Source organism: Python bivittatus, unplaced genomic scaffold (genome assembly GCF_059951505.1).
Source record: "Python bivittatus isolate LINGU-HERP-01145 unplaced genomic scaffold, Pbiv_v1 ctg000610_np1212, whole genome shotgun sequence".
In the NCBI taxonomy this organism is placed as follows: Eukaryota; Metazoa; Chordata; class Lepidosauria; order Squamata; family Pythonidae; genus Python; species Python bivittatus.
This window is the reverse complement of record NW_028277088.1, coordinates 40,212,609-40,225,102: the sequence shown is the minus strand read 5'-3', so window position 1 is coordinate 40,225,102 and position 12,494 is coordinate 40,212,609. Positions and strand designations below refer to the sequence as shown.

The window sequence follows — 12,494 nt, the reverse complement described above, 5'->3', positions numbered from 1 at the left end:
CTAGGGTGCTAGAAGGAAAAGAATAACTGGCAAGTTTGGTTCTCATCACTGGCAATTCTCTGTGTTAGCTAATTAGGACAGTGGAAGCTGGACAGCACAGTAAAATACAATGGCACAGAGATAGGCAAAGTGCAGATATAACTGGCATAGAGAAAATGGCATTTGTACCTTTGTCACCACGCAAAGAGCAGTAAAAGTTTACACCAGTACTGTAACTGTTAGCCTGGCACCCATTTACTCACTGTTAAAATAATTAAACTTGCCTCAGTGATTAAGAATTTAAAAGTAAAATCAACCTTTCAAGGATCCAAAGGAAGTTCAGAAAATATCTAATAATTGCCTATTTGTTGCCCTCCCTCAGAAGGGCATTTATGATATTAACTAAGACTGCTCTAACCTGCCTAGAAGTTGGGCATGAATAAGCAGTGGGATGTTTACTCCAAGTAGTCAATCCATATCAGATTGAAATCTGATTGAAATAAATTCTATAGGAAGGACAGAGAAGGGCATACTAGGAGGTCAGTTCACTCTACATTGGGAGAGACACAGTGTCAATTAAATTCAAAATGGATAGAATACTTCATGGAGGCATTTTAGATCTCAAAAATAATTCAGTACTTGTATTATCCTATTGCTTCCTGGCCAAAATTCTTCAGAATATTTTGAGATGAAAAAAGTGAAATTAGGGAGGCATCTAAAGAGGGAACATTTGTAAACTTTTTTGTTTCAATTAAACTCCAACATAGACTGGATAAGCACATATTCTAGTAATGTTATTACAATTTAAGATGAGCAACGCAATTATCAGTACATAAAATACATGAAGTTCAACTATAGAATAAACTATCTAGTTTATTAAAAATAATAAATTGAGGCCCAGTAATCTATTGGAAGACTTTATAAAATAGCACACAAAATCTGAATACTTTGAAAATGATAACAGACTGCCTATCTGACAAAATGTAAGAAACAAACATTGAATGACCACGAAGTAGTAAAAAGGTAAAATTAAATCATTACCTATATCATATACTATAAATAAAAATACAGCCAACTGTTTCAGTGGTCCCAGATCCTGAAGGGCAATATGGTCTAACGATGCATATATATGAATGTCCATTAACATGAGTCCTGATATTTAGGCAAAATTAAGATGATGATAGTAGGCTGATTTCTGGCTGGAATTCGGCTTCTAGGATTTGAAATTAGGTATGATATCAAGGATTCAGGAAAAGATAGATTGTGTGGGTGTGAATATTGTAAGATAAATTGGAAGTGTGTTGAAAATACCTCAAGTTAGGCGGGAAAAACCAGTTTGTGGTGAGGTAGGAAGGGGTTATCTCAAGGATGTACGCATGTGGATGAGGGTAGCTGAACTGTCCTGACCCTTAGCTTATTATAATAGTAAGTTTCCCTCCCGTGGCGAGGTAATTCCATGCCCTAGGGTGGAAACCTTGATAAGGTAAGGAAGTAATGAGGGGTTGTTATGTAACAGGTGGTTACTGCCACTGCACAGTATTGTGACTGACAGAAAGTTTGTAATTTTGTTACTTTTAGCGGTAAATAAAAGACTTTGGCACTCGAGGCGTGCCTTTTTGTGAAGTAACGGGGTTTTTTTTCGCTCCAACCTGTGTGTTTATTGGACTCACACATCGGGAATAATGCCATCTTTTGGCCAACAGGTATTCATTTAGTTCTACACCAAAAATATGCTACCCTAAGTATCTGTAGCCCCACCATAACTTTACATAATGTAAAGTTATGAAAGTTCAACTGATAGCAGTTTCCTTAAAGCAGCCTTCATCCAGCTTCATCCAGAAAATTATTAGTTACTTATTACGTCTAATTTTTTGTTAGACGTAGAAGGAGTCAACAAATTTTAACTTTAACTAGTAAGTACTAAGCGCGGGCAATCAAACTCTGCCTTTGACCCTTAGCAAATCAGATTCCAAGGAAAGAGCTGTGCTGGATATATTCCTGAGGGCTTGAACAATGACTTAGAAATTTAGATTGTGTGTGGCAGACTAAAATATGGGCCTAGTTTGGCTCTATATATAAGTTAAACAGTACTTTTGCCACAAATAATTTTAAAGCTGTAAATGCAAAAGCACAGAATAGCTGCCACACTCTTTTGAGCCAAAATAAAATGTTTGTTAGGTACCTTAGTTATTAGAATCAACGACTGTGGAGCAACCAGAAGGGAAGCAACCCTGAATTAAATCCCGAGTAACTACCAGAACCTACTGTAAGATGTAAATGTTGTTGAAACAATTGGAAACTGTACTACTGAAAGTTAATGTATGTAAAAGTGGAAAGCGCCAGTAAGTCCAGTACCATAACATTTGACTTCAAAGGAGGAAAGATGCCAGAAATGTGGACATTAATAAAAATGGAAAGGGAAAGTCAAGAAGATCAGATCCCTGCAGGACATTTGGGGGAAATTAAAACCAAAGGAATAGGAGTTCACCTAGAATGTAGATACTGCTAATCAGAAACCAAAGAACCAGTTCCAGGTCAGGATGATTAACAAGAAAAGTAAAGTCGTGGAAAGAGACCAAAACGGAATTCAAACTTGCGAAAAAGAAAACCAACAAGACAATACAAAAAAATTTGAGGAACATAACCTTAGCAGTAATAGTATTTAATCACCAAAAGCAGGAAAATGGCTACAGATTGTTAAATGAGGGAGGGAGGAATACTAAATTTGAGTGTGTGTGTGTGTGTGTGTGTCTGAATGACTGTTTTGCATCTGCCTTCAAAACAGAAGATGGAGAACAGATACCTATGCCTGAACTAATATTTTCAAGAAGGCAATCTGAGGAATGGTGCTAACAATATATGAATGCTGAGATTTACAACAAATTAAAAATAAATGTAGTGGTAGATCCAGTGGTATCTATCTGAGAATTTTGAAAGAACTCTGAAATTGCTGAACGTCTTATAAAAATAGGTAGCATGTCCCTAAGATTGGCCTCTTAGGGACATACTACCTATGTGTGGCCCTAAAATCCAAAAAAAAAATAAAATGTTCCCAATAAATTAGTGGAAAGAAACAGAATCATATACAATGATTGGTTACTACAAAGATAAGTATAGTCTCACTTCTTACTGTTGTTTAAGAGGATGGACAAAATAGTATCTGGAATGATGCAGTAGATATTGTTTGCTCCAGACAAAGTCTTCACTAAGACATCTTAACATAATAATCATTAGGAAAAAATCTTATGGATTGGTTCAGGAACTGTAGAGAGTAGAAATAAGTGATTCATTCTTGGAATGTTTGGCTATAAGAAACAGATTTCCAAAGAATTTTTTTTTTTAAGTTTTGCTAAAATCACAAGGAATTTCAATAATCTTATGTGAAAACACCGACATTTCACAAGATCTCCTAAGAAAGTGCCAAATTTTTTTTGTGATCTCATAGATTTTGTGGAGAATATGCAAGTTCTGACAAGGTCAGAGACTTAATAGCTAGAGACGAGATTGGTCCATTATCATAAAAAGATACGTTCTTCTTGCCCAAACATGTGATGCTTTCCCATTATGTCACAAGGACAGGAGAAAAATGTAAGATTTAATCACTGTTTTGCTATAAATATACCTTGTATTCTGCACTTGAACAGTTACTGAATTTCTTCTTAATGGCTCTCCTAATTTACGAGCTGTGTCCTTTAATTGCTGCCCAAGCAGTTTCCAGCCCTACAATTGGTGGAGAAAAGCCTGACTTTGGGCCACCATGCAAGAATACATGATGGTGCTGGGACCCTGAAAATATTGCTGACATCAGATATACCCTGTAGCCTATAATCTATCATAGCAATGTGGGTATTGGTACTGTGGTAAAAATTCTTTTTGCCAAGTTCATCACTGATGTGAAGTTGCTTCAACAATAGATTATGTCTATTGCCTGGAAAATAAAGGTTATGGCATACAAGTGACCTTTCTCTGTACCACCCCATCATGCTGTTGATTCCTTTGCTATTCCAGTTGCATATCTTGATTATGAGAATACTTATGCTGTAGAATGTTCTACCAAGATACCTGGAGTATTCTCCAGGGTACAATTCCACCAAATCCAGTACCTTTCACTTATCATAACTGAAGTATATGATTGCATTGATGGTTGTGACTTTAGGTAAAGTGAACTCGCATAAAATGTATGTTTGGGCATCAGTAATATTGCTGGTAACATCTATAAGCCAGCTGTTACTAAAGACAGAACATTTATCAAGCATAATGTGAACAAGTCTAAAATTCAGAGCTCTTGTTAATGCTAATATGTAGGTTCTTTAAACTGCCTGATACATATTCCTTAGGGTTGATAGGAAGATTCCAAAATCTTGGCAGCAAAATTGAATTTTTATAACACTGGCTGGGTGCCCAAATAAAAATATATGTTTATGTATCTTGACTCAAAAAAGTCCAGTATGATCTCCTTGTTGAGCTGATTTTTTTTTTAATGGAAAGAGTCAAAACACTGTTGTTGCTGTTTTTTCTTCAGTAATAATTTAAGGCCATGGGGATCTTTAAGGGAGAGGTTGAAATAAAGATTCCCATGGTCTCAAGTTATTGCTTAAGAGAAACGTGGGGTAAGCCAGAGTGGTGATAGAGTGTTCAACTAGGACCAGGAGGATATAAATTCCAATGTATTTGTCTTTGTTCATTAGTTAATTTTGGGCATAATTTTAGTATAATCTAGTTTACAGGCTTGGGGAAGAGAAAGAGCTGTGTGTGTGTGTGTGTGTGTGTGTGAGAGAGAGAGAGAGAGAGAGAGAGAGAGAGAGAGAGAGAGATCAAATAAAAATAAATTACTAGGTAAGACCAACCTGTTTGCTTTTAGGGATGGCATTTTATTATTATAAATAATAGTAATATAAAATAAATGGCAGCCCCAAGGCTTTTTCAGAACTATAGAAAGACCTCATCTATTCTGTAAAATTAATGTAAAGTAAGCCAAAGCTATATAAGCCCAAGTATTTCAGGACACTTTACAAGTCAACAATTTTTTCACTTTAATCCTTTCCCTGTATCCAAATTGTTAAATACAGCTCAGCTGAAAATTTGAGCAGTTCTACTTTGATAGCCAAACCACATAAAGAACATTAATCAGTCTTTAAAATAATTTCAGAACCAGTGTGGATACCATAATGACCATAGATGTTGCCTTAACTGATCATATTGACAAGGATTGGAAAAGGAGTACAAAACAGTTGAAGAAATAAGGTATTAATAATATTACTTAATCAGTGTGTCCTGTTTGGAGGATGAAAAAGGTGGAAAAAACCCTTGCAGCTGCAGGACAATACATTTATATGTTTTAAGTGTGTAATCATTGAAAATATGTTTGTTATATTTTGTAACTTCATTTCTTGCCATTAAAGAAATCAAATTTTAGGTATTATTTTTGATATTTAATGAGTATTTGGATAAGATGCATGAATATAAGAGACTTCTGAATGCTATTTTTCTTTCTCCATTTTTAAACATTTTAAATATCTATACCAAAAGGATTGCAAAATTTAGAGCAGGTCCTTTGGTCTTCACTTGGAAGATAACACTTATGTGGACACATCGAGAACATTTGTGGGGCAGGACGAGGACTACTTCTGAAGCAAAGCATGGATAGCAAGGAACACTATGTGCTTAAGGGGAAAAAAACAATTCCCCAAACTCATTTTTCCATAAACATGACTAGGCAACAGAGACATCACTTTGCTTAATGCTGTCTGAATGACTTCATTTGCTAAATATTCCAAAGCTCGCTAGAGATCATGTGATTCATCCTGCTTCCTTCACTGTGGAAACTGATTTGTCTTTTGATTCTGTGACTAAAGAAAGGTCATTTATCAAGCCCCCATAAGGAGCGCATCTATCAAGACATTACGGCCCTGAAGACAGATGATGTTCTTGTTGTTATAAACTTCTCTTCTTTGTTATCTTCTCCTAGTCATTAAAATATTCCTGTATACATGCAATAAATGCTCATTCATGCATTACGCCAGTCTGATTATATTTATTTCTTATAGTTATACAAACATGTCTAGTGCAATCAAAATGAAAAATACCATGTGTATATTCTCTGTATCAGAGATGGACAACTGCTGAAAGTCCTCCTCCTTAGGAATATCTGTTGGGAGCTGTATGCTAATTGGTGGGTAAGGCCAAAACAAGTGGTGGGTGGAGCCAAAGCTAAAATGTGTGTGGCCATTTCATTCTGACCTCTCTTTCTCTCTCTCCTTCTCTTTTCCTGGCACCCTCTTTTCTTCCTCTCTCCACTCTCCTAATACAGCAAACTGCCAGAGATGGGACATATATATGGGGATAAGTTTGACTGATAGATAGATAGATAGATAGATAGATAGATAGATAGATAGATAGATAGATAGATAGATAGATAGATATCACTCTTGCTAGAGGTCTGAGTTAACCATTTGCAGGGTTAGCCCAAGATCTATCTGTGCTTCAAGGTTATCACTTACTCACCTCTGCTCTTTACAATCATTTGATGCTACCATATATTGACCAAGACTACATGTAGTTATCATCATTTTCAGGTAGGAGGAAGCAGAGTAAGACAGATAAAGGCATGACTGACATATTTTACTACGCTATAGACCCGATCAGAAGTAAATGCTGGAACATAGAGCTACACAGCCATAGGCACAAGTAGCTCATAAAGCTTGGAGGGAATAATACAGGATGATCTAGCTAAGCTGCTTATAACAATCACACATTATATTGGATGAAATAAAGAAAAATAAACTACATTTGCTTCCTTGAGAGAAAAAAATGGCATTTTAAAATTCATCTTCAAACTCAACTCACACTGTATTTCACTGGGACATGAAGTATGTGATTCGCCTTCTAATGCAACAGACATTTGCAAAATCGCACACCATTTTAAATATTCCTCCTTTTGGGCTTCCTCTAAAGGGCTTTGCTGGTTACAACTAATGGAGCTTCAAAATAACTTGACCTGGATACATACTGTAATCGGATGTGGCCAAGGCAGCTCCAAATCAAAGAAGTTCTTGGAGGTTCAGTGTACCTTTTCCTGTGGTTTTAAAAGTCATTCCGCTTTATAGGGTTTTCCACTTTCTTCCTACATGCTCTGAGAAAGGCATGTAAAAAAGAGAGGGAAGCAAAAGACAAAAAAAGAGTACCAAATTCTTGGCAAATACGTAGATAACAATTACACTCTTGCTAAGGGGAAACAGGACAGCTCCACATGGTATCTATAACCAAAGTATTGTACCTTCTACCATCTTCTTGATACTCACCTGATTCACTGTATCAGCTGTGTGTTTTTTAGATTATTTTTTCGTTTTAAAAAGGTAAACTAGCATGGTGCAAAGCAAAGCACCAGGATCAAATATTATTTATATTTGTAACAGTTCCTCTGGATCTTTCACAGAGCCCAGAGTTACTATTAGAAAATAAAATGGGTGAGTAGCTGTAGCCCAGGGCTTTATCTGGGAATATGCCCCTCAAAAGAAAAAGTTAAATAGAGAGCATCCTAGGAGATAAATGGGTTTTTACGATTGTCCATGCTGATCATGGCAACCACTTTGCTTTCAATATTCCAAATGTGGCCACCAGTTCAAAAAGTTACCCTTTACCTGCCTGCACATATATGTCTTTACTACACAGTATTTATTGTGGGCAGTAGCTATCTCAATGACCTGTTTAATTACTTAGATTCTTTTGCAGCTTGCATATCTGGTTATCTGGGCAATCATTGTTCCAAATCTGGGATGAGAGACTAATCTAAATGGATACTAGAGAATCTCCAAACTTATTGTGGTTGGACTTTTCACCACGGCAGTGTTTCTCAACCTCGGCAACTTTAAGATGTGTGGGCTTCAACTCCCACGCTGGCTAGGGAATTCTGGGAGTTGAAGTCCACACATCTTAAAGTTGCTGAGGTTGAGAAACACTGACCTAGGCCACCATCCTAGCCACATCTTTCAGCTATAAAATCCATTGAATTCAGTGGGGCCCAATTCTAGTAAAGGAGTACAGAACTTCAGCTGGAAATGATTAATTCCTCTGCATGTAATCAATGATATTAGGAACAAATGTTTAATCCTGTTTCATTGCTGCATGATTAGCTGTGTGCTTTTTGCAGACATTTGCAGATGCCTACAGTGATGGGAAGTAGCTCAGTATAAGGCTGTTCTGCTTATTTTAATGTTTATTGTATACATTTATTGCCACTTCATAAATCCCTTATTTTGCCATATCTGCTCTTTGCTTTCTTTAAGGAAATGGAAATAGGATGTACTGTTGAAAGTAACCATGTTCAGATTATAACACTGAAGTGTTTGGACAGAAGTGAAGGGTATAGTATCAAAAATGGAAATCTTCTACCCCCTTAGCTGGAGTAGAAATGCAAAGTTACTAGCAGCTGTAAGAAAAACATTAGACAAGGTAGATTATTAAAACTTCCACTGGAAAACAATCACTTCCAGCCAACTATATCTATTTTTTAGGTGGACTGCATGAAATTATTAATAAAGAAAAAGTTAAGCCAGGAAACAGGATTTATGTACCATTTTGAGATTGACCAGGAAGTGATGCACTTCACTTTTGCTGTTCTACTTTTATTTGGTCATCCTTGGTCATAACTTAAATGAAGTTTTCTTTCAAGATGAAAGTTCACTTCAGTTGTTTGAAATGATAGCGTCTTAGCCATCCACCAATCTGTGTTGAGGCATCATTTTCCATTCTGGGCCTGCAAATGATCATTTATTCATTTCATTTATTTCTGACATTTATCTATCACTTCAGTTCAGATGGACTCTAGGCAATAATTAACTATTAAATAACTAATTAAACAATTTGAACAGTACTAAAACTGCAGTAATAAAAGCTTTCTGGTGACGATGATGATATTAATAAGTCCCAAAGTTTTTTTTGGAATAGCCAGGTATTTACAAGGCCATGAGACTAGAAACCACTTTCACCTTGGGGGGAAAAGCTGTTCCAGAGGAAGGACCCCCAGAGAGAACACCTGCTACCAAACCCCCTCCCCTCATGTGGGGACCTTCTCTGGCAACTCAGATTAGGCAGGCAGAATATATCTGGGCAAGGCGGCTGCTTAGATACCCAGGCCCAAGGAAATATAAAATATAGGGCTTTATGGGTGAAAACCAGCACCTTGAATTGCACTCAGAAACATACTGGTGCTCAGCAACAGCTACCTGCTCTATTTTCCTGATTCTTCTTTTCATTTCTCTGTGGCCTTGCTGGTACAGAAGTGCTCCATTCAGCCCCATATAGCAACTGGTGAGAATATCAACTTGATCTTGACTTTTCTCCCCTTTTCCATGAAAAGAAAAGTTTACTCATTTATAATGAAGGTTGAAGAGAGTGGGGCTTTTTCTTGATAAGAAGCCTAGGACTCTTGTCTTAACACACCATGCTGTTTGTATGATTGTGTTATTAATTCTATCATATGGAAGCTCCCCAATGCATTGACACAGCTTCCATTTCTCTAAGAATTCACCAGTCTCATTTCCTGTCTTCATACATATCTAACTATGGAACGGACAGTCCCAGCAACCTCTTTTTTCTGCTATGTCCCCATGATGTTGCCTTCATCTGATCTCCAGCCCATATCTGAGGCAGCTTTAAACCACCCTTAGCTGTACAGGTGTTAAAGTCATGTCCCTCTTCCTGACATATTTTTTTGTTTTGGATACAGTCTGAAATGATTCGCCTATCACTCCATGGATAGTGCAATCAGGTGATGCTAGAGAGTGGGATTTGTCTAGTTCCTGTTGGTTCCTTTAGGGTGATGGCAGCCCTTACCATTCTGGCCCCTGGGCACTGTCTTCCTAGGCCATCCTGCTTTCTGCAATTGGAGAGTCCATTTTTTTCAAATCCAACTTTCCTCTGTACCTGCCATGACTCAAAGCCAATTCAGCTCAGAGACCTGGGTTTGATAGAGGAAACAGCCTGATTAACAGTTAATGGGGCAGGAGAAAGGGCTGTCTGGTGCAGCAGGAAGACATTACCACTTAATGCACAACCCCATTATCCCATCAGCTGAGAGACAGGCTATTTTAAAACATGGGTTTATTGCTCTTTCAGAAGAATGCTAAACCCATGTTTCAATTTGGACTGCCTACAGCTGACTGGCATCCTAGAGAAGGGGATGACACCAGGAGGGAAATTCTGACTTCATAGCATAATCCTACCACCCCATGAGTTGTTAGATGAGCTACTTTTAAACACAGAGTGCTAAATCTATATTTAAAAATAACATGATTGGCACCTTGTGGGATATGCAATACAAAGGAATCTCCCACCTGCCACAACATGCAATCTTTCCCCCTCCCATATACAGTAGTTACAATCACGGTTTCCAGATTTTAATTTCTTACATCAGGGCTGAATAGTGAAGGGAAATGTGGTTGAAGTTGTGCAGGGTGACAAGAGGGAGACTTTCACTCTAACATCTAACTGGAGGATCCACGGTGCAGGAAAATCTTCCCACTGCATCCCACAACCCTTTCCCAAGTCTATCAACTGATGCTGTAGATTTTGCGACGCAGCGGAAGTCTCCCTCCTGCCTCAGCATGCAATGTCCCCTCCTGTGTGCCTTGTCAGCTGTTCAGCCCAGATAAAAGGGACTAAAACCTGGCAAAAACTGTTTATTTTTATAATTTTTTCATTTGCATCGCAACTAAAATTGATTTATACAGGAGAAAAGGAACCTTTCTGGATTTCCTGAAAGAATGCAACATAGATATAATTTGTATACAGATCAGTTCATAGAATCACATGCCTACAGTCATACAGATGAAGTGAAATCTGATTTTAAATAACCTCATGTCCAGTATTTCATTTACAAACAGCCTTTGCTTTACTTTATGTAGGCCTTGATAACGCATTCAAAAGTCAACCTGGTTCCATATATCATGTTGATCTGTACTTTTTCACAACAAAAGTACCACAGTGATTCATGGACAAGGCTTTCATCTTATCTACACAGCTTATAATCAAATATCCTTGTCATATTAACCACAAATATTTTGCTAGTTTTGGAACATAACTCTGCATTATGCTAGGTTTGCATAATGATTGTTGTACGTAACCTTGCAGGTCATAGCACCTTTCTATCACTGCACCTGTTCTTTCCTTAAAAACCATAGTTGTAAGTTACAGAAAATAAAAACATAAATACTATGAAATATGAGATAATTTTATATTTCAATGCCTATTGCTAAATACATAATATGAATAAACATATATTAAAACATATGCTTTTCATGAATTATTCAGTGAAGACAAAGTAGAGTTCCTTGATGGATAAGAACATACTCTAAATTCTGTAAGCATGTCCCTCTCAGCTTTTTATCAGCAACTGCACTCCTGGTAAAACTACGCCATGGTCAACACTAGAAGGAGAAGCAGTACAAAGAAGGCAAAAATCAGGGATTGTATCCATTCAGTGGGTAACAGAATATAAAACCATTAAAAGCAGTGGAAAGTTAGCTATGTTTAATTTAAGTTCCTTTCATTGGAGTTGCACCAACACACAAGAAGAAAAAGTTGCTTAACCAAGCAAGAATCAGAAAAAAATTGTTATTTTTTACATCTTCTTTTAAGTAGCTATCACAGTTAGAAGATTGGACTCAGAAAATGATGGCCACTAGGAATTATCCAACATATCTGATCCTTGTTGTTGACAGATGGATAGGACTGCAAATAAGCTTATACATCTGAAAAACATCTGGCTCCATTCCTCGGATGCAGCAGGCAATGCTCTCCATTTTTATTCTTTCCTAATGTTACTTTGGATTGCTCCATCAGTCTATCATCTTACCTCTTCAAGACTATAATCTTCAAACTATGTCCAGATCTACAGCATAGATACGCTGGCATGATTCAGAGATCATTATTGCTACACTAAAATCTTAAAAGTACTTTTTAGATGGGGTAATACTAAATTCTGTCTCAAAATGTCAGAACTCTCCATGATTCTTTATGTCCTCTCACTTGCATATTTGCTGTGTGGAGGTGAAGGAAGAGGAGTACTGTCTTCTTAAAACATTCGGCCTTACTGAGAACAATGGGAGAGGATATATTTAGACAAGCTCTACAGCTGATCCAAATTTATTTATGAATTTATATACCATCTTTTCAAAACAAAAGCTTTCCCAGTTGCATAATATTTTAAAGAACATTAATTATAAATTCTAAACTAAAATCAGCACTATAAAATATTTAAAAGGCATCATATACAGAAAAGGCATCAGGCACAGAAGGTTAAGCAGGAGAACTAAGATTAATAAAATGGTTCCATTTCAGTTTAAACTGAATATAAATATTACAAGGTCCAGGACTAAAATTCATTTGCCTGATGCAGCAAAAGCAGCAAAGCTGGTGCCAACTGTATTTTACTGAAGAACTTGTTCTAAAGTTGAGGGTCATCACCAAGGAGGTCCATTCCCAGGGAGCACATGTGAGCTCAGCATGGGAGGCAC

General features: G+C 37.1%; 1 protein-coding gene and 1 long non-coding RNA gene across 13 annotated transcripts in view; one reads left to right on the top strand and one right to left on the bottom strand.

Annotated features, from left to right (window-relative positions):
* The window catches only part of LOC103057326 (uncharacterized), a 142,573-nt gene that overhangs the window by 21,310 nt on the left and 108,769 nt on the right, over positions 1-12,494 (top strand). For 2 of the 12 annotated variants that reach the window (XR_015797930.1, XR_015797928.1), the window contains exon 3: positions 5,129-5,223. The exons of the other annotated variants lie outside the window; for them this stretch is intronic. The gene's annotated coding sequence lies outside the window, so the exon portion shown is untranslated. The remainder of the gene's footprint in view (positions 1-5,128; positions 5,224-12,494) is intronic. 12 annotated transcript variants of the gene reach the window in all.
* The window catches only part of LOC148214603 (uncharacterized), a 39,515-nt gene that overhangs the window by 11,710 nt on the left and 15,311 nt on the right, over positions 1-12,494 (bottom strand). The window lies entirely within an intron of this gene.